The sequence below is a fragment of the Argopecten irradians genome, chromosome 11 (genome assembly GCF_041381155.1).
Source record: "Argopecten irradians isolate NY chromosome 11, Ai_NY, whole genome shotgun sequence".
Taxonomy (NCBI): Eukaryota; Metazoa; Mollusca; class Bivalvia; order Pectinida; family Pectinidae; genus Argopecten; species Argopecten irradians.
Genome location: NC_091144.1, coordinates 11482652 through 11510193, shown reverse-complemented (window position 1 = coordinate 11510193; position 27542 = coordinate 11482652). Strand labels below are relative to the sequence as shown.

The window sequence follows — 27542 nt, the reverse complement described above, 5'->3', positions numbered from 1 at the left end:
CATGCTACAGGCCAAATATGAGTACCCTGGACCTTTTGGTTAGTTAGAAGAAGTCGTTCAAAGATTTTAGCCTATTTGACCCCCGGTGACCTTGAAAGTAGGTCAAGGTCATTTATTTTCACAACTTTGATAGCCCTTCATCCCAGTATGCTACAGGCCAAATATGAGTACTTTGGGCCTTATGGTTATTGAGAAGAAGTTGTTTGAATGAAAAGTTTACGCACGGCGCACGGCGGACGACACAGACGGTGCATGATGACTATAGGTCATCCTGACCCTTTGGGTCAGATGACCTAAAAAATAATAATAAGGTATTGATTATAACGAGAACCATTACAGATACACCCCCCTGCCCCAGAAAGGCATGTTGTTCAGCATTCCCTTAGTCCCTATGTATCAATTTTCAACAAAATAGGAAATATCGACAATGTGAGGTCCTAAAAATTTGTGATTCTATGGTGGCCTACATCTTCCCATGACTGCCTTACAGTAACTGCAGTAATGGAAAGGCCGTCTTCTGATTGGTCCAAAGGAACATTATTCAATGAATAGGGAAGTTATCATTATACAATGTATGGTGGCAAGTTCCCTGAATGAAGACGAGAAAATGGTCAACACGGTATAAATATGGAGTTAAAGTTATGGGATAAATATGTTCCCCAACAGGTGACTGTTGTTTATCATGTTTATCTAAACTCTCGTTAGTCAATTTTCAAATTTGTAAAAGACACTCGCTAAAGCTTCTGTCTTTTCAAAATTTTAAAATTAAATAACTCGAGTTTGATAAACAACAGTCACGTGTTGGGGAACCTCTATATTGCAATTTTTTTTTATTCTGAAATAATATAAAGCTCAAACATTTCAATGATGGTAAAAGTGTAAAGTAAGTAACTTGTGTTACTGAAAGATAATATATACTAATGAATCTGATCCTGTTTTTGAGAAATTAAAATTACCATGCGTTGGAGGTGAAGAATCTTTAATTCTCCTTTTGTATATATTAGTATGTTTGCTTGTTGTTTTTGTATCTTTAACAGCTTCCAGGTACTTAAGGATTATTCTCAGTATACGTATCTTTTGGGCTTATGAAGTCATAGACAAACAAGAGGCCCAAAGTGTCTGTATCACTCACCTGGTTTAATTTCTAAGGCCAAGTAATGTTCTGAATACAGGATCATTGTTTCTTTTCTGAAGGAATTCAAAGATTTACCTCTAATTTCCCAAAGGGCCCCACTCTTTCTCCTCACATTGGTAAAGTACAATTTACCGTCGATTAATCCCAACATCAGGTGATTATTACGATATCATTTGATGTGAGTTTCGTGACGTCATAATCACCAGAAGGTAGGACTAATCGATGGTAAATTGTACTTTACCCACCTCATTTTGGGATCTTGAAACCCCTGTATTGGAAGAGCTCTAGGGACCAAGAGAATCAATATATGAAATTTCAGAGAGAAACTTTCAGTAATTTTTCCAGAAATATTAACAACAAACTTCAATTGTCAAAATCCATGATAGCTACTGTTGGACATCTTGTAGAAAGATCAGTCCAAAACGCAATATGCACATCTAGGATACTACACATGAAATTTGAAACTTTAGTACTTTCAGACAAATAGCGGAAACCTTCTTAAAATATTGTAATCCAAAATGACTCCTTATCAGCCATCTTGTTGACTAATCTGTGCCAAAATGCAATATACACAAGTAGGGCCCCAAAGGAAGCATACATATGAAATTTGAGACAGATCCTTTCAATACTTTCTGAGAAGTAGCAATAACAAATTTCTAAGTTGGCTGCCTCTTGTTGACTTTCTGGTTCCAAAATGCAATATGCAGAATATGGAAGATGTGGGAAGTTACTTATCCCAAATGTGAGAATAATGATTAGACTTTATTACCTGATCACATAATTTCTTAAAAGCTGTTCTTCAGATCCCTCAAAGAGTCTGGTTTGGCATTTCTGGAGATCCAAGCAAAAAGTTTAGAAATATCAGCAGTGTTGACATGTGATATAATATGGGTATCTGGGAGACTTCCTCGTTGTCTTCAAAGAGGCTGACTGAAATAACAAGGAAAAAATACACATTGTGCAATAAGGTTTTTGAATTGCATTGTCAAACTCAAAATTATAAATAACCCTTTTCATATTAGTCACAAAATAAAAAGAGAACCATGGGCCTTAACATACAAATCAGGTTTGATACAGAAAGTCACATAGATATGCTTAGACTATTTGGCTCCATGCACCAATCAGCCTCATTTGATGTGATTGAGGACTAATATGAGCACAATATCGTTTTGTAAAATAATAAAGAGAAAAATGAAAAATTTTATTATCTAGAGAACCACTATAACTGGTTGCATTGACTTGACTTCTCACACTATGAAGAGTACTTTCCATCACATCTGTGAGTTGAGGTGATTCTTGTTATTTAAGTCATTTTGTCATTTTTTGTTCGCCCATTAATCCCCTGGGGTTATTTTGGTCCAGTTTGACTATATGTTAAATTTCATTTTACCATGTTCGACATATTTCCTATGGAAATTGAACAAATCATGCATATTGATATGCTTTCCCTATTATAATAAATAATATCCACAGAGAATAAAATAGTTGAGAGATCCCAGGACCATAAAATCCACATTTTTTGTAAAGTACCTTAGCTTATAGACCAGTCAAATTTTAAACAGTATTGAATTTCATCACATCTGTGAGTTCATAAGAAGAGTTTTGAAAGTTTAGTCAATTTTATCCCCTTTGGCCCATCTCACAGCTCCATGGGGGTTTGAACCAACTACAGTAATTCAAAATATCGATTGGCTTTTTCTTTATAGAAGGTTTTAGTGAAGTTTAGTGATTTTGCCTCAGTACCTTTGGAGGAGAAGTCGAAACTGTAAATTGTTTACAGACACACGACGGATGACCACAAACAAAAGTGATTGTCGACTCAGGCCTACCAATTGCAAGGGTTGCAATATCTTTGACCACTTGACAGATCCATGTTTGATTCTTTTTCTCCCATACTAAGTAGACAAGAGGCCCATGGGCCTTAACGGTCATCTGACTCATGGCACAAAACAACAAAGTCACAGTACAAAGTAATGGTTAACGATTAATATAAACAATACAAGGAACTCATTAGTTGAATATGTAAGTTTCTGAAATAGGTTAATGTCATTTGTTGAACAAACTTGTAGCCCTTCATCCATTTATGGTTGTTACCCATTCAAGGATTAATATAAGGAGGAGTAAGATTTTAAAGCCAAATTTCAGTAAAGCTCCCATTTTGGACATCTGCCATACTATCTCCATGGGTCTTAGCTTGGTCCTTTATAAAATATGATTGTCCTCACCTAAAGTTCCCCCTTCTGAATCAATTAAAACCACTATAGACCAATTTTCATTGGGATCGGAGACTGAAAACAGGAAGTGGGCCAGCGGCCATCTTGGAATACCAAAATCTTGATAAAAATGTTTGCATGTTGTTCGGCATCAATTAAAACCCCTATAGACCAATTTTCGTAAGAGATCGGAGACTGAAACCTTAAAACAGGGAGTGGGCCAGCGGCCATCTTAGAATACCAAAATCTTTACGAAAATGTTTGCATGTTGTTCGGCATCAATTAAAACCCCTATAGACCAATTTTCATTGAGATCGGAGACCGAAACCCGGAAAACAGGAAGTGGGCCAGCTAAAATTAAGAAAATTTGCCCTTTTGGGGCCCCACCCCTCAGCCCCTAGGGGTCGGTTCAGACTCATTTATACAAAATAGAATTTTGTTTCCCAAATGATGTTTCACACCAAATATGGATAAAATTCATCCAAGGATGAAGGAGGAATAGGATTTTAAAGCTAAAATGAAGAAAATCTGCCCTTTTGGGGCCCCACCTGTCAGCCACTAGGGGTCGGACCAGGCTCATTTATATGAAATGTGATTGTCCGTCCCCAATGATGTTTCACACCAAATATGGATGAAATCCATCCAAGGATGGAGGAGGAGTAGGATCTTAAAGCTAAAATTAAGAAGAAAATTTGCCCTTTTGGGGCCCCAACCCTAAGCCCCTAGGGGGTCGGACCAAGCTCATTTATATAAAATATGATTGTCCGTCCACAAAGATGTTTTAAACCAAATATTGATGAAATCCATCGAAGGATGAAGGAGGAGTAGGTTTTTAAAGCCAAAATTAAGAAAATTTGCCCTTTTGGGGCCCCACCCCTCAGCCCCTAGGGGTTGGACTGGGCTCATTTAAATAAAATATTATTGTCCTTGGCCAATGATGTTTCAAACAAAATTTGGTTGAAATCCGCTTAGCAGTTAAGGAGGAGTAGGGTTTTAAAGGAAAAAGTTTACGCACGACAGACGGCGGACGACGGACGAATCACGATGACTATAGGTCATCCTGACCCTTTGGGTCAGATGACCTAATAAAATATGAAATTTTCATGGCTTACTAGCTTTTTCATTACGCCATTTTAACAGGAATGTCTTTTAGGTATCAAAATATATGACATCATCGACAATGCACATCGCATGCATTGATGACGTCACGTAATTGTCTAGTTATCTTCTTCCAATCAACCATGGGATATCCTTGTGATTTATGCATGGGAGAAATATTTATTCATTATAGATGCAAAATCTCTTGACATTTTCATACTCCCATAATAGCCAACTGAATACAGTCCGATACTCAAACAATCCTGAAAGTTCACGAACTGTTTCAGATTTTGAATTCAAAGCATTCAAATGTGTCTTCAGTGGTGAATGAGCTAAAAGTCACTTAAGCATTGAACATCTAGCGCTTCATGTTGAATTTGCCTTTGGCCAGTTTCCATTCATATTGGCTATGAACGCCAACTGAAAGACGTTAAATGCTTATATGTACATTTGGTTACAATTTTATGATGAAATCCCAAGGAATTTTGCATCTTTAATGAAATAATCATTGGTTATTGTCATGGATGGAACAGCCATTTGAACTGCCGCCTTCCATGATCGCTGGCACGGCAATTGTGACGTCACAATGATAATGACGTCATGATTAGCGCTTGAAGTTCATTGTCTATATGACTGCCAACTGCGTTTGGTAAGGTTACATAGTGGGACTGCAGTGAAAATGTAAATATATGGTAATGAACTTCACTTATCTGACTAAACACTGTTCTGTATATTTGTAAATGCTGTACACAGTGATATGGACATATTTTAACTTTAATTTGCATTAAGAAGATCCTCCCCTCAGAGTCAGTAGCTTGACCAGTAACTAGCTTAGGCCTATAGAGCATAGTGTGCCTCAGTAGGAATCAAACTTGTGACCTCTGCCAGGCGTACTGGTTGTTTCTCTACTGACTGAGCTAAAGGAAATTTCCTCCTAGTGAAAAGCTAAAAAGCAACTCTAACCTGTATCTCTACACGCCTATTTACATTTAAAACGTGTTACACTACTTAACAATTTCCCCTTTGAAATGTGTTCACCCTAAAACACACACCAATCCAGGTTATCTCTCTCTTCTTACATCCAATTTGAGTGTTCTACAGCACCACAATGCCAGTTGGGATCAAACCCTGAGCTTAACGGTGGTCTGCTACACTACTAGAATGAAATAGTAACCGGCTTAATATACGTTTTGGTCAGATACAAAATGGTGCCTATGTGCCCTAGTGGAGCACTGTCTGACAATCAATTGGGCAATTTCCAATACATTTTGTATAGATTTCCAATTATTTTATGTGTATATATATATATGCACATGTATTAGTTATGTACAAAACAAGCATATTGATCATGATTTAATGATATCTACATAACTGATTACAAGATGTCATGTTCACAATTTGTAGACTTGCTGTATGATTTTCCTTTATAACATGTGAACCAAATGATGTCTGGCTGTGAACTTGATATATGTACACTATAACTAAATCTACTACTAGCCTTGGGTACTTAAGAAAGAACCTGTATTGGTATGTGTACAGAGATGAACAATGAAATAACTGATGTGCCCTTCAGTCATGTTAAAATAAATTAATATAATAAATTAACATACCCTGCCTTCACTTTAATTTGTTCATGTGACGAAGATAGGCCAGAAACTATCCATCCATCGTCCAGAACTCCATGTGCATACATTGTTGTCTAAAAATATATTATTGCAGACAGTGGGTAAGTCCTGTAAGTAAAGAATTAAACAAGTGCTCATGTTCAATCCATATATAAAGGAGAATTCGAAGAAATAGAACTGCCTCCAACACATAGATTTTAAGTTTGATTAAATAAAAATAAATGGACAATTTAGTAAGGCTAACTCTGTTATAATAATTACAAGGTTCTACAAAGCAAAATTCAGTAAATCACGGATATAAGGAACTTCTATGGACCAATTAAATATTTCTGTTGTAATTATAAGCATAGTTCGCTATTCTATTACAGACAACAATGAATTTGCTATAAGTGTGTTCATTACATGTTTTACTGTGTGACCAAACCTAATGTTGTACATTTTTTATTGACCTAATTTTAATTAATACTGTGAATATTCCAAAATGTATATCTATAGGTTTATTAATTAACCACTTTCATATTGGTAACAATACAAATATGCACAGCGAGGACCCTAGGGGAACCTGCATGTGAAATTTGAGACAGATCCCTTGTTGACTTACTGGTTCCAAAATGCAATATGCAGAACATGGGTGATGTGGGAAGTTACTTATCCCAAATGTGAGAATAATGATTAGACTTTATTACCTGATCACATGATTTCTTAAAAGCTGTTCTTCAGATCCCTCAAAGAGTCTGGTTTGTCATTTCTGGAGATCCAAGCAAAAAGTTTAGAAATATCAGCTGAGTGTTGACATGTGATATAATATGGGTATCTGGGAGACTTCCTCGTTGTCTTCAAAGAGGCTGACTGAAATAACAAGGAAAAAATACACATTGTGCAATAAGGTTTTTGAATTTCATTGTCAAACTCAAAATTATAAATAACCCTTTTCATATTAGTCACAAAATAAAAAGAGAACCATGGGCCTTAACATACAAATCAGGTTTTTATTGACCTAATTTTAATTAATACTGTGAATATTCCAAAATGTATATCTATAGGTTTATTAATTAACCACTTTCATATTGGTAACAATACAAATATGCACAGCGAGGGCCCTAGGGGAACCTGCATGTGAAATTTGAGACAGATCCCTTCAGTACTTTTAAGAAATAGCGGTCACATACTTCAATTATCAAAATTCAAGATGACGGCCTATCGGCCATCTTGTTCATCGATCAGTCCCAAAATGCAATATGCACAACTAAGGCCTTAGGGGAACCTGCACATGAAATTTTAGACAGATCCCTTCAGTGCTTTCTGAGAAATAGTGGTAGCAAACTTCAACTACCGAAATTCAAGATGGCGGTCTGTCGGACATCTTGTTCACGTATAGGTCCAAAAATGCAATATTCACAATGCAACTAGGGCCCTTGGAGAACCAACATATGAAATTTGAGACAGATTCCTTCAGTACTTTTTGAGAAATAGCAGTAACAAAACTTTAACTACCAAAATCCAAGATGGCGGCCAGTTGGCCATCTTGGTAACTGAACGTTCCCAAAATGTAATATGCACATCTAGGGCCATAGGGGAACCTACATGAAAATTTAGAGACATATCCCTTCAGTACTTTCTGAGAAATAGCGGTAACAAACTTTCACAATCAAAATCCAAGATGGTTGCCTGGCAGCCATCATGTTGACCGATCATTTCCAAAATGCATTATGCACAACGAGGGCCCTAGAGAAACATACATATGAAATTTGAGACAGATCCCTTCAGTACTTTCTGAGAAATAGCAGTAACAAGAATTGTTAACGGACGGACGAAAGGACGACGGACCACGGATCCCCGGACGAAAGGCAATTTGAATGATGATGGTGGGCTAAAAATGTAACAAATGGGACGCTAGGTTTAAAAGGAAACCAAAATGTAAGTTGTGGACGAAATTAATCTCACAAAAGGTCATCCATACATTTATTCTTTCTGTACTCATGGCACATGAATATGTCACTGTAAACTTGCAAATGCTTTTCATTCTTTGAGATGCATTGGTGAATATGACAAATACCCTGATACAGATGCAGAGATCTTTTAGCATTTATTCTTTCAGCAAGTGTTTATTTATATACTATGTGTGTATGTGTATATATCCAGAGGCTTACACAATTAATAGTTGGGTGGCCATCGCTCTACTTGTCGCAGAGGAATTGCCAGGAAAAGTACTAAGCATCCTGTGCCAGAGTTACTTTGCCTGTGCACTGTAATAATGCTCCAGCGTACTCCACACTGTGCCAGCTTCTTCCTCGTTTCTTCACGCTTTTCACAGTTTCCATGACGGCGGCAATTCTGTCACCACAAGTGAAATGTGGACCTTTGACACTGAAAATATAAATATGAAACAGTTACCTATGTAATATAAGCTTTTGTTCTTGCTCTTCGATCAATTCCATTGGCTTTAACTGGAAATAAGAGAAAACTAGCAACTACAGGCCTAAGCCTTTATGTAATAAACATAACCCTAAATAATCCAGTCTTATATATATGGATGATACAGACTTGATGTGAAATGTATAAGATACGCATAATTTGATATGCATAATTACATGATAAGAATTATTGGTGTAATCTAATTGATCATATTAAAGCCTTGAAATGACTGAGATTTATGCACATGTAAACTATACACACATAATATAGATTACAATATGATATATATGAAATGAAGAGATAGAACGAAAACTCTGTTATAACAGAGTTTTCGTTCTAGAACGAAATGTTAACACGGCTAAATAAACCTATCAACCCGCTTATTTTTCGCGATTTGGGTAATAAGGAAACTAACCGATATATTTTGCTGAAATTTTGAATGTAATTTAATCTCAGCGTGATATATCTATTGAATTAATCGTGTCAGCTACGAAAATTCATTAAAGGTGATATTTTTAGGTCAAACAGGCAAAAATCGGCATTTTGACCACTGGTTTCTGTTTAATTCGTCCTAGTGAAATAATTACTAAACTTAACAATCTGAGACTCTACATAGAAATAGTCCTTGTAATTCTGAACAAAATGGTATTTCTGATTTTTGGAAATGTTACATACAACGACCACAATACAGCCTTGAATAATGGTGGTATTTCGCAGCTTCTCGGTAAATTTCCACAACAGACCCAATATTTCGGGGTCCCATTCGCCTTCCTTCGGAGCTATTCTGAACGATTGGACCGGCAAATGTACCATTTAAAAATGAGTGATATTTATGAAATGTTCTGTAGAACTAACTAAAAATCATAAAATGCGTAAATAATTTATGCACTGATCATCACATTTTTTTTTACAAAATGCGTCCAAAATGTGCAACAGTGAAATGGATCTGGCTGCAGTGTCTCGATCACACAAAATCATACCGCACCCTAGTGTGCCCCCTATGAGGAATGTGTAATGTTTGTATCCGGTTGAGTAAAAACGTTGAAGCAGCCTTGGTGTTCAAGTTATAACCGGCAATATCAGGTAAGTAGATGCGTATTACTTGTTATAGACACCAATATCATTATCGGTGGATATTCATATTATCCGATATTTTTTTTTATTGTTTTCGTAGGCCTAAATCTACTTAGTCTGGCTTTTCATTATCATCATCGCGAGTGCCTGACAACAGAACCATGCATGCGTTCTAAATCATGGATTAACAACACATAAACTGACAATTATGCTGCCTTTGAGTCAGATGCCGTTTGAATATATGTATCTCGTAATATATCTGTATTGTTTGATAAATATGATTAAATTGCTAGTAGTTAAACCATAAATTAATCGTTTCGGTACTTTGTACAATGTAACGTACCGTAACGTTGTTTACATGTCGTTTCGCTACAAAGTCGTTTCGGTACTTGCTGAAGTCGTTTCGGTACCCTAAAGTGCAAATGCCGAAACGACTTTCAGAAGGTACCGACTTTATTTTGAAGTAGCGAAACTACTCGGTGCCGAAACCTCTGCACATGGATGCTATATATATCATGATACGATGACACCTGTTTGGTCATTACCAGTTTACGTCTGCTGTCTGAAAATAGCACCAAGCATGGTGTTTAGGCCTAAACCATGATTAGATCAGAAGGAAAGTGACACAATGTGACAGTGGCAAGGGATAGCACTAAACAGTAAACCGAATATTTTACAACTAAAGAAAACAAGCCAGACAAATCTTGAAAAAATGTACCAGTTAGTTTGACAATGGATATATGATCAACATCAACATTATCAGAAGCATTTGTATGCACCGCAGTTTTACATGACACATAATAATTGCTTAAGTTATTGTACAGACTGGTGGGGGGAGGGGGGTCAATAATGTTAACAATGAAGATTAATTTTACAATTTTGCTGTGTTGTGTATAGTCAACAACTGCGCAGTAATTATATATATATAATTAGGATGCCGGCAGGAATCATCAGCTTGACCAGCGTTATGAAAATTTGCATTCATGTAAATATCACACTGATCGTCAACCTCTTCAGCCATGTTATATGTTTTGTACATCGCAGATAATAATGACGTCTGTGTGAGGTTGTATGATTATCTCGGTTGACACGTTGAATCCATGCCTGATTTCGCCATTCTTACATATAAACAAAATTAAAGAGTAATCCAAATTTTTACTTAGGCCCTGACTATTCTCTTAAGGATTTGAGTTGGGTTAGTGCTGAGATTTATAATTTGAAGACTGCATTCATAAATCTAATAGAATTGAATTAAAATGAATTAATGTTATTGACAGTGTTAGGACATTTGATTTCCTTGACAACATTTTTGTAAATATTGACATAAAACAATTAAGTAACTGATGTGGAAAACAACAGACATGGCTTTGACAATTAGGCCGTAACGTATGTATGTGTGTTAATAGAGCATAGAAACATAGAACAGGTCTGCCAACCCCCTTCCTTGCCCCGTTCCCCAGGTGGGGGGGGGGGGGGGGGGGGGGGGCCTGTCTTTTTGCCCGCCCATTTTCCCCAACTGAAATGTTCTAAAAATGCACATTTGAAAGAAAAAAGGGGTCGTCCTGCAAATTTTTTGTTCTTCATTTTACATTTTAGAAAATTTTCTGCTGTGCTTTGCATTTCCTAAAACGTTAAAGCATGTAATCTTCAAACCTTTAATAATAAAAATTCAATACACATGAACTAGACTCAAAATGTCCATCAATGAATTCTTCTATTTAAAAAAAATGTCTTTTAAAAGATTAATTTGTTTATACGTCTTAGCAGAGATAAATTATCTATGTAAGACAAGACAATTAATTCATTATTATTTTGAGTTACACAACAATGAACCGATGGTGTGAAGCCAGTATGTTCAGATCGAGCAGGGTTGCATGATGATATGACAACATTCACAATTATCATTTCTAGATGCAGGTAACTTTAAATAGAAAAATGACCATGTAAGAACGCTTTAAAATCATCAAAATATATCGTAAAACTCATCTCAGCCATTCTAAATCGTAATTTTTTTTTCCAGGAAGACCCCCAAACACCAAAATATTGTGCCTTCAGCGCTCACAAAATCATTAAAATACATTGTAAAACTCATCTCGGCCATTCTATATATTTTTCCCTGGGGAAACCCCCGAACTTTCAAAATATTCAGAAATACTCGCCTTCGGCGCGTACTCCTTAATTTCCTGTTTGCGACGCCACTGTCTACAGATGTGTACAAGGATTATATGTAATGATGTATTAAAAAAAGTAAATGTGAAAGAAGTATATATCTCTGGGTCGGATAGTGAGTTTGAATCCCATGTGGGGGCAGTTACTAGGTACTATTTTTTTTTATTTTTTTTGTGGTTTTTCTCCTGGTACTCCGGGTTTTCTCCGCGATCTGAACCTGGCACATACAAAATGTACCGGTATGCGTCGTAATTTTTAAAATGGAAAACATACATGTACAGTACTGGGGAGAAAAAAGTTGGTTTACAGTACTTGACATTTTGTAAACTTAGAATAAAACCTCAACAAAGATAAGATATTATTGTAGATCTACATTTACATCTACATATATATATATACACACATGTATTTCGGTACATGTACAATGTACACATGTTATATGTTTGAATTTTAATACATGGCAAACAGTTATAATACTAAGTTAAACAAAATTTTTCAAGCTATAAGTGATGTATACAGACACAGTACCCCCCAGTACCCCCCCCCCCCCCAAACACATGAAAAAACCCAACACTAAAAACACAAATTCAATTTATTTATGATCAAATGATCAATAAACACAATTAACTACCGAAGGACATTTTATTTTCTTTGAGAGTGTTTATTACATAGATATGTTTTTTTTACACCTTTTTCATTTAGGCTTTCTCCATTTCTCCATTATTATGTCTGACAAATCCCTAAATGGATTAAAAGACCAATGGTGTGGACATACCCATTACCCGATGCTCTATACATCCATCCTTTTCTGTTCATTGTGGTTTTTTTTATCTAATTTAAAGAAACATTATGTGTTTAATGCACAACAACTTACATAACAAAACACATAACACCAGGTTTGTAAGTTTATGGGATGGCTGGTGCTCAAAATTTCCTGCAATATGGAGTTATCTCCCCATGCTGACAAATTCCATAGAAAATACAAACAGATACATATTCCTTCACAGACTGAATATTTTTGAAGGATTCTTTGAAATGTATTATGTACAATTTTCTGCAATTTTGGGTCAAAAGTCATGATATTTGGCAGAGCACAGGAAATGGAGGGATACTATCTGAATATCATAATGCAATTGCATATGTTGTGCAGATGAATTATATATACTTTTGTACAGGTATGTTTAACAGTTGAATGAATATGTTTAGATTTCTAAGTCTGACATGTGCCTTTGATATTCTATAAATTGACCAAATCTTGTCCTAACCCAACCGGAGCAACCATGGGAGATAAATCACATGTATTACATTGTATGTGTAATGCCCGATGTCGTTCAGGTTGTATGTGTAATGCCCGATGTTGTTCAGGTTGGTCAAAACCAAGATTTTAACCAGGGATGGGTAAGGGGAGGTAATTGGCTTATTTTCACATTTTCATGGTATGTAATCAAGGTTAATGTTAAATGATTCAGCTAAAATTATTGTTTTTGTTTGAATACTATAGTGTTATTTTGATATTCTTGTAAAAACATTATTTAACTTTTCTTGTTTACTAAAATGTATGTATTTGTAAGAGATTGAGTGTTCGGCCAGGATGATATTGTCGACTGTTACCAATTTCTTTTTCTTTTTTTTTTTTTTGAGGAAAAACTTTATTTGATAAAATGGGGTTAGCGGCAACTTTTACATAATTATTCATAAAAATACATATTTCCAGTAATTATACAAAATTTGTGATGTCATATACATGACATTTCCAAATCTTTCATATCATGTGATTATTATTAGATTGAGAATCATTTTATCTATTGCAGAACAACAGTGTCAGTAGGATTTGTGCTGATATTGGTGATGTCATTGAGTATTTATGGTTTTAGTTTTATGAGTTTAATGCCATATTAACAGCCATGCAGGGCCATGTAAGGAAATGTCAGGTTTGTTGGTGGAGGAAAGCCGGAGTACTCTGAGAAAAGCCACCAACCAGTGGTCAGTACCTTGCAACTGCCCCACATGGGATTTAAACTCGCATCCCAGAGGTGGAGGGCTTGTGGTAATATGTCGGCCACTTTGGCCTTATACTTACAGTGCTGTAACACTGCAAACAAGAGGCCCAGAGGGCCTGTATCGCTCACCTGGTTTTTTGTTAGTAATTATCACAAGACTCTGACAATTAGAAAAATAAGCAAAATTGACTCCCAAAGTTTAATTTTGAATCACAACTATACAATGATGCTATTGATACCATACAAATATGCTAATCCAATACATAGGTTCAGAGACAAAGTAATTTATATGAAAATAGTAGCCTAATTGACCTTTTGACCTCGCATCTATTGCCGTCTAAGGCCCCAGGGGTCAGCCCTATCATTTATACAATTTCAAATCCCAACCCTATAAGGATGCTACCATTGCATTATAAGTGCTCTTCCATTCTTAGTTGCAGAGAAGAAGTCGTTTATATGGAAATAGCTAAATTGACACCTTTTGACCCCACCCTTCAGGCCCCCGGGGGGGTCAGCCACATCATTTGCAAAATTTTGAATCCAAACCCTATAAGGATGTAACCATTGCATTATGAGCGTAATCCCATGTTAAGTTGCAGAGAAAAAGTCATTTATATGGAAATTGACCACTTTTGACCCCGCCCCTCAGGCCCCCCTGGGTCAGCCCTATCATTTGCACAATTTTGAATCCCCACACTATAAGGATACTACCATTGTATTATGGGTGCTATACCGTGCTTAGTTTCAGAGAAAAAGTCGTTTATATGGAAATAGCCAAATTGGCCACTTTTGACCCCGCCCCTCAGGCCCCCTGGGGGTCAGCCCCATCATTTGCACAATTTTGAATCCCCACCCTATAAAGATGCTACCATTGAATTATGGGTGCTATACCATGCTTAGTTTCAGAGAAGAAGTCGTTTATATGGAAATAGCCAAATTGGCCCCTTTTGACCCCGCCCCTCAGGCCCCCGGGGGGTCAGCCCCATCATTTGTACAATTTTGAATCCCCACCCTATAAGGATGCTACCATTGCATTATGGGTGCTATCCCATGCTTGGTTTCAGAGAAGAAGTCGTTTATATGGAAAAAGCCAAATTGACCCCTTTTGACCCCGCCCCTCAGGCCCCGGGGGGGTCAGCCACATAATTTGTACAATTTTGAATCCCCACCCTATAACGATACTACCATTGCATTATGAGTGCTATCTCATGCTTAGTTTCAGAGAAGAAGTCGTTTATATGGAAATAGCCAAATTGACCCCATTTGACCCCGCCCCTCAGGCCCCGGGGGGGTCAGCCCCATCATTTGTACAATTTTGAATCCCCACCCTATAAGGATGCTACCATTGCATTATGAGTGCTATCTCATGCTTAGTTTCAGAGAAGAAGTCGTTTATATGGAAATAGCCAAATTGACCCCATTTGACCCCGCCCCTCAGGCCCCGGGGGGGTCAGCCCCATCATTTGTACAATTTTGAATCCCCACCCTATAAGGATGCTACCGTTGCATTATGGGTGCTTTCCCATGCTTGGTTTCAGAGAAGAAGTCGTTTATATGGAAATAGCCAAATTGACCCCTTTTGGCCCCACCCCTCAGGCCCCCGGGGGGTCAGCCCCGGGGGGCAACCCCACCCCTCAGGCCCCCGGGGGGTCAGCCCCATCATTTGTACAATTTTCAGTAAGTAGCCCATAAGGATGCTACCAGTCAAATTTGGTTGAAATCCGACCAGCGGTTATGGAGAAGAAGTCGATTGTTGACGGACGGACGGACGGACGCCGGACGGCGGACGCCGGACGCCGGACGCCACGGTATGGCATAAGCTCACCTTGGTCCTTTGGACCAGGTGAGCTAAAAAAAACATTCTTCATGGATCAGTATTGTAAAAGCAATCTAAAGTTGGCCCTAATAGGAAAAGATGGTATAAGTAGATTGATTCAATTATGAAATTAAAAACAATGAATTTCTCTATTACTACTGAAAACTGACTTTGAAAGGGTGTGCTTTCAATTACCAAATTCTGAAATGAACAATTCAGTGAGGCTAATTTTGTTACATAACCACTATGACATAAATGTGTTGTTCTACATTCCTTATTAAACATATAACAAGAATATCGACAAATTCTACGACATTGTTAAGTATTTTGATTGCAATTCCAAATCGTTGATCAATACGATTAAGCAGGTACAACATGTACGCTGTACCCATACCCGAGCCAAAGTCATGCACGTTATGTGTTGATGAAAATATTTTTAAACAAGAACATGCATCTAATAAAGTAAATACACTACTGAAAATCGAGCGATTTGGGTAGTCTGGACCAAAAATATTTTACTGCACTGGCAAGGCCGGGCCAGTGCTCAGCATACAAGACATCGGACCACTATATGATAATTTAATGTGTATGATTAAATTTTGGTTTATACATAACGTTTTATACATAACGTTTGTTTAGCTCTGTCATCTACAATATATAATCTTTTAAGTTTGTGTGCATGTATCAATGCATGTATTTCTTTTTATATTTAGTTTTTGTACGTTCGGTATGAAGAGCGATCAGGTTTTTGTTTTGATTTATTTATATGCTAATGAGTCTAGAGTATTTATGTTGACCAATCAGCATTAGGCTCTAGAGGGGGATGTGAGTATTGGATGACGTCATTCAGATTTTTGCCTCCAGCTCTTGTGGTCAGTCTGATCTATCGTCGTACCCACCCGCCGTACCCAGCTACACCTGTTGTTTATATTTGTTCTAGTATATTATTTTGTTTGTCTTACTTTAATCTGTATATATGTTGCTTTAATCTTGTGTTAATTACTATAATTGTTCTTTTCAGTTTGATTGGGCTACTCACTTACTAATTAGGTACACTCATTACTAGGCTTAAGGCTTTAAATTCTCGGGGAATTTTCCCCCAATAAAATTTTTATTTTCTTATATATACTTGTTTATATGATTTATACTGAAAAACAAATTTTAGTTTGTTTTGTATATATATATGTAGCTTTATAAGAGGTTAAACTTCTCCTGCACAAGTCAAAGCGCTTCTCATGAGTGACTGTCATTTTAACTCAGAGTCAAGGGCTTTCTTTAGCTGCTTTTGGGAGTCAAGTTTGTCCTGGTCAAACTTCTTCATGTTGAGTCAAGTCGCTTCTCATGATTCGCTTCGATTCAGAGTCAAGGGTCTTCTCAGCAACTTACAGAAGTCAAGTTTGCTCCGAAATTTAGCCACCAGCTACTAAATTCTTAAGGCTTGTCTGCTTCTCTTTCCTACTGAGTCAAGCAGTTCTTGTATGTCGTTCTGCTTCTCTTTTCCTACAGAGTCAAGCAGTTTTTTGTATATTGTTAGTTGTGAGTGAGTAGCCCCTGTTACGCCAAAGATTTGTTTTATGGTTTCTGATAACCATTCAATCCATCAATAAACAGTCAACATCCTTTCCTGTTTTGAGTTATGTATAAAATGTGTAATGGCGGACAGTAAGCGAGTTTGAACATTTCACATACATTTCACTACATTGGGCTTTTCTGGCATATCACAGTAAAACCAACCAATCTAATATCTTTATATTAGAACTGGTTTGTTTCTGATATATGTGCAAATTTTAATGTACTCTTAGGCTGAATTGTACCTTTATTAAAGTATTACCTGGTAAGCTGTTCCATATTTATTATTACAGAAACTACAGTGGGACTGAATACAGGGAGGTAATTTTCTATTTTAGTCATTTTTGAGCTATAGAAGAGTGTCTCCAAGTAATGCTAAATATCAGTGTCTGTGATTAGTTGAAATATATCACATGGCTAAGAAATAAGACATGAGGTGCATGTCCCAATAGTTACCGTTCATCTTTCACACAGAGTTATCTCCCCTTCCAATTGCACAACGATGACAGACAAAGCTTATATACTTAACACGGAAATATTTACTCGATCACCACAGATTTAAGTAATATTATTAATTAAATAGATTAGCGGATTTTCGGTATAATAAACAATGCATGTCGGATTGTCCCCAGGGGCCATAAATGAATAGAAATAATGAAAAAATAATTTTGCATACCAAGGCAGATTTTTCACAAGGGATACATAAAATCATTTGATAGCCATTTTGGTGCTACTTTTATTTGGGAAAGCTACTTTTAAGACAAAATAATGCATCTTAAAAGGTAAAAGTGATTTGAGTAGTTCTGAACATTTCTCCACTGATGTGGTTGGGTTCAAGTTCGGCTGGCGAGCTTGTTTGTTTGATTAATTAATGTCCAGCCTATATTCTTTATTTCTTTACACTACAAACACGGAACACTCCACAGTACATGTCTGTAGGCAGATCACAGTGATACCAATTACAACGTACTTCACCTTTCAGAAGAACTGGTTTATTCCAATATAAAGTAACATTTAATGCATATTCAGAATTGTCACTTTCAAGTGTCTGTGATTATGAATTAAAATCATATGTCAAGGTTAAATACTATGTAATCATTGTTATTTTGCTTTATTTCATTGGAGAAGCTTAATTACTATACATTTTTATTAGGTCATCTGTAGGTTATGGTGACCTATTGCGATAGTCTTTTGTCCGTCGCCGTCCGTCGTGTGACTGTAATTTACGGAGTTATTGCCCTTTGCACTAATAATTATTATTGGAACTTGTGAACACAGTAACTTGAGTAAATATGAACGGAGCTTAATGAAACTTTGTATGTAGACTAACATTAGAAAGATCTCAGACGAGTTCGAAAATCAGCATGATTTGACTGTAATTTACGGAGTTATCGCCCTTTGCACTAATAATTAATATTAGACTTTGTGAATGCGATATCTTCAGTAAATATTAACCGATCTTAATGAAACTTTGTATGTAGACTAACATTGGAAAGATCTGTAGTTATGGCATTACTACCAAGTCTGATCAAATGAAGGACCTTGACTTTCATTCAAGGTCACAGTCACAAGGGTCAAATAGACTTAAATCGTAAAATGACTTTAAACTGTGGGATATTATTTCCTGAGCTAGTGAAATCGCTCTCTAAGCTAGAGTTAAATCCCGTTCGCAATTCTCTTCATTTCATCTGCGACATTCCTTCAGGTGTCGCCCACTAGTAAAATATGATTGTCCTCACCTAAAGTTCCCCCTTCTGAATCAATTAAAACCCCTATAGACCAATTTTCCTTGAGATCAGAGACTGAAACCTGAAAACAGGAAGTAGGCTAGCGGCCATCTTGGAATACCAAAATCTTTATGAAAATGTTTGCATGTTGTTCGGAATCAATTTAAACCCCTATAGACCAATTTTCATTGAGATAGGAGACCGAAATCTGAAAACAGGAAGTGGGCCAACTAAAATTAAGAAAATTTGCCCTTTTGGGGTCGGACCAGACTCATTTATATAAAATACGATTGTCCTTCCCCAATGATATTTCACACCAAATATGGATGAAATTCATCTAAGGATGAAGGAGGAGTAGGATTTAAAAGCTTAAATTAAGAAAATTTCCCCTTTTTGGGCCCCGTCCCTCTGCCCCTAGGGGTCGGACCTATCTCATTTATATAAAATATGATTGTCCTTCCCCAATGATATTTTACACTAAATATAGATGAAATCTATTCAAGGATGAAGGAGAAGTAGTATTTTAAAGCTAAAATTAGGAAAATTTGCCCATTTGGGGCCCCACCCCTCAGCCCCTAGGGGTCGGACCAGGCTCATTTATATAAAATATGATTGTCCTTCCCCAATGATATTTAACACTAAATATAGATGAAATCCATTCAAGGATGAAGGAGGTGTAGGATTTTAAAACTAAAATTAAGAAAAATTTGCCCTTTTTTGGGCCCCATCCCTCAGCCGCTAGGGGTCGGACCAGACTCATTTACCAGGTATATAAAATATGATTGTCCTTCCCCAATGATGTTTCACCCCATAAATGGATGAATGGGGAGACCCCCGTACCCCCCAAAAAAATGTAAAACTCATCTCAGCCATTCTAAATTGTAAAAAATTTTCCAAGGGGAGACCCCCGGACCCACGATACACCAAAATCTAGCGCCTTCGGCGCTCAAAAAAACATCAAAATTCATTGTAAAACTCATCTCAGTCATTCTAAATCGTAATGTTTTTCCAGGAGATACCCCAGACCCCCCCAAACTCACACGCTAATTTGCGTATTCATTAATTTCCAGTTAGCGATACCACTGTCTATAGATGTGTACAAGGATTATATGTAATGATATATGAAAAAGTATATCTCCTGTGGGTGTGGGGCGCGCGAGAGGGGGGGGGGGGGGGTTGTTACGAAATATTGAGGACCCTTTGCCCTTTGCCCCCCCCCCCATTACGTTTCATCTTCCTAGCCACTGTAGTCCAATAATCACTATTTGTCAAACATATACATTGTAGGTAAGCCACAGTATCCAGCTATATTCAGGGACCTCAAGGTGACCATCGATAAATGGCCAGAGGGCAGAATCGTTGCCTTCTGTGTTTGTGCGGCTTTATCTGAATGGGGCCAGTATCTTTGTACATGTTTTCAATGGAAGTTTGTTAAGACAAACAAAGATACTTTACCGTTTAAAAATCATATACATAAGGCCAAAAAAATGTTTGTTTAGGGTTACCTGACCGAACCTAATTTTTTACCCTCGACCCTAATTTTTTTTCCACTTTTCTACAAAAAAAAAGTCAGGATTTCGATCTCAGACTCCGGTTCCATCCATCATTTTAGAGTGAAAGACACTAAAACAAATAGAAGAAAAAGTTCTCCCGACCGACCGACCCACTTTTTTTGCCAATGTAACCCTAAACAGACATTTTTTTCGTTATGAATTTGAAATACATAAATACCATTTTTATTAGATACCACGTACATTTACATGCATGTTGGAGAGCCTCGGTAGACATGTACATCGTATCCTGGGGATAGATTAGGGTGAGGTAAAAACTAGCTGGTAAAACAGAGTAAGTGATGCTCCTACATGTAAATTATTGTAATGACATTTTGTTGTACATTTTTTATTGACCTAATTTTAATTAATACTGTGAATATTCCAAAATGTATATCTATAGGTTTATTAATTAACCATTTTCATATTGGTAACAATACAAATATGCACAGCGAGGACCCTAGGGGAACCTGCATGTGAAATTTGAGACAGATCCGTTGTTGACTTACTGGTTCCAAAATGCAATATGCAGAACATGGGTGATGTGGGAAGTTACTTATCCCAAATGTGAGAATAATGATTAGACTTTATTACCTGATCACATGATTTCTTAAAAGCTGTTCTTCAGATCCCTCAAAGAGTCTGGTTTGTCATTTCTGGAGATCCAAGCAAAAAGTTTAGAAATATCAGCAGTGTTGACATGTGATATAATATGGGTATCTGGGAGACTTCCTCGTTGTCTTCAAAGAGGCTGACTGAAATAACAAGGAAAAAATACACATTGTGCAATAAGGTTTTTGAATTTCATTGTCAAACTCAAAATTATAAATAACCCTTTTCATATTACAGTAAAACCTGTCTATAACGACCACTGAAGGGGAGACAGAAAAACGGTCACTATAGACAGGTTGCCTTTATAGACAGGTTGGGGCTTTCGTGCCAACCAACGAGCCAGAAAATAAAACAGAATTATATTAATACAAAACACACCTGCTACTGGATGTTTATATATTTATTGCCATGCATTATTTAAGAAATAATTAATTGTGTCAATATATTTCCGTGATTTGTGTTCGTTTTATTTTAATGCAACCGGAAATTTCGATCATAACAAAATCAACTCGTTTTGATACATAGATTTCTTCAGCTATGAACATAATCATTACCTAATTACTGACTTCACATGGCCTGGAATTATCTGTGAACGATTATTATCAGACAATGTATGCGTGCAATATTTTTTTACAACACATTCTCGCTGGCAAGTCGTATGTAATGTTGCCGTGTAACCAGTTTTGACGGATTAATCTCGGAACATGAAAGATCGAATTGGAGGCGTTTTCTCACAATATACAGCTTCAAAACTATTAAAATCACAATGCAGGTACACATATTAACTTTCAGTAACATTTCTAACAAGTAATGGGACCGTATTTTATTTATAAACACATCGAGAATACCCGAGTTACATCGGGCGATAATCTGACTGACTCTAATCGTAAAGAAGTCGAACGTAAATTTATAGGCCTAATTTGAAATAGCTTAAGTACAGGCCATTTCTTAGTAATAAAACAATGCTAAATATCGACAATGAATAAATGAACACATTAAATAAATCGGCATGTTTTATTTTGCCTACCGTATCATCCGAGTTGTGGCTTCAAAATCACGCTTTACGAGTGATCTTTTCGTGCACATGGCGTTCGCGACCAAACTTAATTTAAGATAAGATTAAGATAAGATAAGATTTATTTCCAGTACAGGAACGTGTAAGTTCCTCTTCACCGGACTCAAGGTCCATCATTTACATAATTTAAGGATCACTTCCAGTGATATTTCCTTTGTAGTTGTATACTATGTCCTGATTTTGCCAGTTTTTATCTAATCTATTTTTAAAGGTGTTGATATTAGGCGCTGAGACGACGCTTTCTGGTAGACTGTTCCAAAGTTTGACAGTTCGAATTTTGAAGGCGTTGCTTCGCAGCTGGGTTTTGGCTTGTTGTGGGAAGAGCATTTTCGAGTTTCCTCTGTTACTGTGTCTTTCTGCTACATCCTTCCAGAGTTGTATGAAGGTACATGCTTCTTTGTCGTATATGCCATTTATCATTTTATAAAGTTCTATCATATCTCCTCTGGCACGTCGGTATGACAATGTTGGGAGCTTCAGTATTCTAAGCCTTTCTGGGTATGTTAGATTGCCCATTCCTGGAAGACTCTTCGTTGCTCTGCGTTGAACAGCTTCTAGTCTGTCGATGTCCTTAACCTTGAACGGGGCCCATACCGAGCTTGCGTAATCCAGTTGTGTTCTTACCAAACTTTTATATAATGGGATGAAAGATTTAGAGTTCATGAAATTGAAAGTTCTTCTAAGTAGGCCAAAAATCTGATTGGCCTTATTTACTTTTTCGCTTATATGGTTATCAAATGTTAGCTCGTTATCAATAGTTACTCCAATATCCTTTTCCTTGTCCGTTTTCATGAGGTTGTTTCCTAGTAATTTATATGTCCCTGTTGCTCCTTCCATGATACGCTGGTGTCGACCTATGTGCATGTGTTTACATTTTTCAGGATGCATTCTCAACAGCCAAGTATCGCTCCAGGTCCCCATTGTCACGAGATCCTTCTGTAGTGTACATTCATCTTCTCGCTTACTTATTATTTTAAATATCTTGGTGTCATCCGCAAACAGGTACATGTCAGAGTTGACTATTTCCGGTAGATCGTTGACAAATATAACAAACAGTAGTGGACCAAGAACTGACCCCTGTGGGATTCCAGATGATACTTCTGTCCATTCGGAATTGGTTTCCTTAATTGAGACGTGTTGTTTACGTCCAGTTAGGAAACATGTTATCCAGTTAATGATTTGGTTCGAGATATTGAAATATTGAATTTCAGTCTTTGATAGGCATAAACGGTCTTTAAAACTTCCATCCTTAAGTTGGCAACCATATTTGTACCTCAAATGTTACGACCATTAGGTTATAAACCAAACAGTATTGTATAAACAATTCATAGCTTGGGCTTCAGTAATGGCTGCCATTTGCTTACAAAGGGAGTTAATTACCGGAAGTAGGTCAAAGGGACGCTACTACACACACACTGTACTCGGTACTCGAAAAGTCGATCTCAGCGACCGGTCGTTAGACAACCTTGACGGGGCTAAAACGACCGGTCGTTAGCCACATTAGACAGGTGGTCGTTATGCAGAGTGCCATTATATAGTAAAAACGCACGGGGAGTCTAAAAACCGGTCGTTATAGACAGGCAGTCGTTATATACAGGCGGTCGTTAGAGCAGGTTTGACTGTAGTCACAAAATAAAAAGAGAACCATGGGCCTTAACATACAAATCAGGTTTTTATTGACCTAATTTTAATTAATACTGTGAATATTCCAAAATGTATATCTATAGGTTTATTAATTAACCACTTTCATATTGGTAACAATACAAATATGCACAGCGAGGGCCCTAGGGGAACCTGCATGTGAAATTTGAGACAGATCCCTTCAGTACTTTTAAGAAATAGCGGTCACATACTTCAATTATCAAAATTCAAGATGACGGCCTATCGGCCATCTTGTTCATCGATCAGTCCCAAAATGCAATATGCACAACTAGGGCCTTAGGGGAACCTGCACATGAAATTTTAGACAGATCCCTTCAGTGCTTTCTGAGAAATAGTGGTAGCAAACTTCAACTACCGAAATTCAAGATGGCAGTCTGTCGGACATCTTGTTCACATATAGGTCCAAAAATGCAATATTCACAATGCAACTATGGCCCTTGGAGAACCAACATATGAAATTTGAGACAGATTCCTTCAGTACTTTCTGAGAAATAGCAGTAACAAAACTTTAACTACCAAAATCCAAGATGGCGGCCAGTTGGCCATCTTGGTAACTGAACGTTCCCAAAATGTAATATGCACATCTAGGGCCATAGGGGAACCTACATGAAAATTTAGAGACATATCCCTTCAGTACTTTCTGAGAAATAATAGCGGTAACAAACTTTCACAATCAAAATCCAAGATGGTTGCCTGGCAGCCATCATGTTGACCGATCATTTCCAAAATGCATTATGCACAACGAGGGCCCTAGAGAAACATACATATGAAATTTGAGACAGATCCCTTCAGTACTTTCTGAGAAATAGCAGTAACAAGAATTGTTAACGGACGGACGAAAGGACAACGGACCACGGATCCCCGGACGAAAGGCAATTTGAATGATGATGGTGGGCTAAAAAACAAATGGGACGCTAGGTTTAAAAGGAAACCAAAATGTAAGTTGTGGACGAAATTAATCTCACAAAAGGTCATCCATACATTTATTCTTTCTGTACTCATGGCACATGAATCTGTCACTGTAAACTTGCAAATGCTTTTCATCCCTTGAGATGCATTGGTGAATATGACAAATACCCTGATACAGATGCAGTGATCTTTTTAGCATTTATTCTTTCAGCAAGTGTTTATTTATATACTGTGTGTGTATGTGTATATATCCAGAGGCTTACACAATTAATAGTTGGGTGGCCATCGCTCTACTTGTCGCAGCGGAATTGCCAGGAAAAGTACTAAGCATCCTGTGCCAGAGTTACTTTGCCTGTGCACTGTAATAATGCTCCAGCGTACTCCACACTGTGCCAGCTTCTTCCTCGTTCCTTCACGCTTAGTTTCTATGACGGCGGCAATTCTGTCATCACAAGTGAAATGTGGACCTTTGACACTGAAAATATAAATATGAAACAGTTACCTATGTAATATAAGCTTTTGTTCTTGCTCTTCGATCAATTCCATTGGCTTTAACTGGAAATAAGAGAAAACTAGCAACTACAGGCCTAAGCCTTTATGTAATAAACATTACCCTAAATAATCCAGTCTTATATATATGGATGATACAGACTTGATGTGAAATGTATAAGATACGCATAATTTGATATGCATAATTACATGATAAGAATTATTGGTGTAATCTAATCGATCATATTAAAGCCTTGAAATGACTGAGATTTATGCACATGTAAACTATACACACATAATATAGATTACAATATGATATATATCATAGCTAAATATAGATAATATATGTTTGTTTGTTTGTTTGTTTGTTTGAGTTTTACGGCCCATGATCCAGACTGAATATAAACAATGATTAGGTACTCTACAGGCCCTTTCTGGTCAGCGACCATTTCTCGACAAGTACCAATTCTCTCCATCGCATCTGTATCTGTACGATTAGCCTGTCATGCAAATTTACAATGATAAATTAATACGAGTGTAACAAAATATTGGACTATCGATATATTGTGATTGTCTATTCGATTAATCAATGGAAAATTCAATAAGTCGATAACAACAACTGGAAGTGTGCTAATAAGCTTTCAATAGTTTTAATAGTCAGATATTTTCATGTAGCTAGATGAACTCAGAGATTTGGTAGTCTTCCAGTAACAGGTTAACAGTGTAACAATCACGATAAAATGCATACAATCAAACAGGAAACACGGTTACCGATACTGTCTCCATCATGATCTATCGCAATAGTGCTTTCCCCAATAGCATTATATTGCAATGGTTAAAATTATAGGCGATAGTAGTCACTCCCATAAATTAACAGGTTCCATCTGAGTAACAGTTTTGCAATTGAGTAACATGCTGATGTAACCCTGTGAATACTATCTGCAATATACCGCTCGACTAGAGAGTACTTCTCTTTAGCTCAATCTAGCATCAGACTAGTAACCCTGAGGTCCCGAGTTCAAATCGGTGGCAGAGGCATTGGCCGTCAGCTGGCCTTGGCATATGGTTACATACAGAGATGGGGAAAGAGTGTATTGTAACGGGTTGTACAAATGTGTTTTCATCATATCTGGGTAACTGTTACTCAAATGCAGGATTATATCCATATGCATATGCAGGATTGTGCCCAACCTGAGAAAAGTAATCTTCTAATAGAAGACACTCTAGATCTTCTTCTGTGGCTTTCACGACGCCGTCAATATAATGACGATTAAGTCGAGGTTGATATCAAGGCGTGCAAGACTGTGAATGAAATTAATTGGCGATTTTTTTATTAATAAAGATAAAAGATCTGTGCAAAACCAAGGATGCACGAGAACTTCAATGGTTACTTGAGAAATGATGTGCCTTGAAGTCCTCGAGTGTGGTGCAGTGTACCATGCTATTTCCACTAAAAAAATCTGCAAATTTGTGTGCACGTATTGACAAGAAGGTCTACACATGCGATGACGAGAATGGAAATACAGTTGCTAGTAGACTAAAGGTTACGCCCTTTTGCACACGGAGTGCACAAGGTTTAGACTACAGGTAGACACGGAGTGCACAAGATTTAGACTACAGGTAGACACAGAGTGCACAAGATTTAGACTACAGGTAGACACGGAGTGCACTACGTGTGATCACAGTGTCCACGACGAGTGGACATGGTGTCCAGGTACATTCAGACCTAGACAGACATGGTGATACGCTACAGCTAGGGATCGGGGGAAGAATACATTCTTAAATTTGAAATAATACATAATTATAATTTTTTAGTGTTTAATTTTTTTGATTACAATATCTAATAAGTAAGTGTACAGTACATATAATTATACGGTATTTTTCTTAGTAAATATATCTCTGCTACATAAATAAAACCTTTTCACTGCAAAAGTAACAAAGATTAATTTATTTTCATTAAGTCAATGTCTATTTAATTTTATATCAGTAGTTTCTATTTCATATCTAAAATATTTCGTTTTCAAAAGGCAATGTCTTATGGGTAGATTGCATTAAATATATATACCATTTACATGAAATAAACGCATTTCCACAAGTCAAAACAACTTTGAATTGCAGCAAAAACCAGTCTTATTGTGCTTTTGAAACACTTTTTATTTCATAATAAGCTATCAGTAATACATTCATATACCGGGTAAGACATCAGCTCTTAAATAAAAAGATTTGATGCATATCAATCAGTTATCTAGCGCTTGCAGATCGTCTTTCGATCATTACAATATATACACTTGTATATTATTTTTCTTTGCTAGTTTAAGTTCTAAAAGTAGTGTACGTAAATAGCTTAATTACGTATCCTTCATTAAAAACTGAACGTCTATAAAAGATCATGCAAAATTAAATC

The 27542-nt window shown here is 36.9% G+C and overlaps 1 protein-coding gene and 1 long non-coding RNA gene across 4 annotated transcripts in view; both read right to left on the bottom strand.

Annotated features, from left to right (window-relative positions):
- LOC138334745 (uncharacterized) overlaps nucleotides 1-25153 on the bottom strand; it is a 40342-nt gene extending 15189 nt beyond the window's left edge. Inside the window, exons 1-6 of one of the 2 annotated variants that reach the window (XR_011210150.1) lie at nucleotides 24913-25153; nucleotides 20986-21146; nucleotides 8222-8438; nucleotides 6758-6920; nucleotides 6057-6179; nucleotides 1905-2065 (exon numbers count right to left, since the gene is read on the bottom strand). This is a non-coding gene — a long non-coding RNA (uncharacterized lncRNA). Of the gene's footprint in view, nucleotides 1-1904; nucleotides 2066-6056; nucleotides 6180-6757; nucleotides 6921-8221; nucleotides 8439-20985; nucleotides 21147-22030; nucleotides 23682-24912 lie in introns of those variants that run through there. The other variant, XR_011210151.1, reaches the window with a different exon arrangement.
- Nucleotides 1-27542, bottom strand: part of LOC138334748 (G2/M phase-specific E3 ubiquitin-protein ligase-like) — a 206865-nt gene that overhangs the window by 49643 nt on the left and 129680 nt on the right. The gene's annotated exons all lie outside the window — the stretch shown is intronic.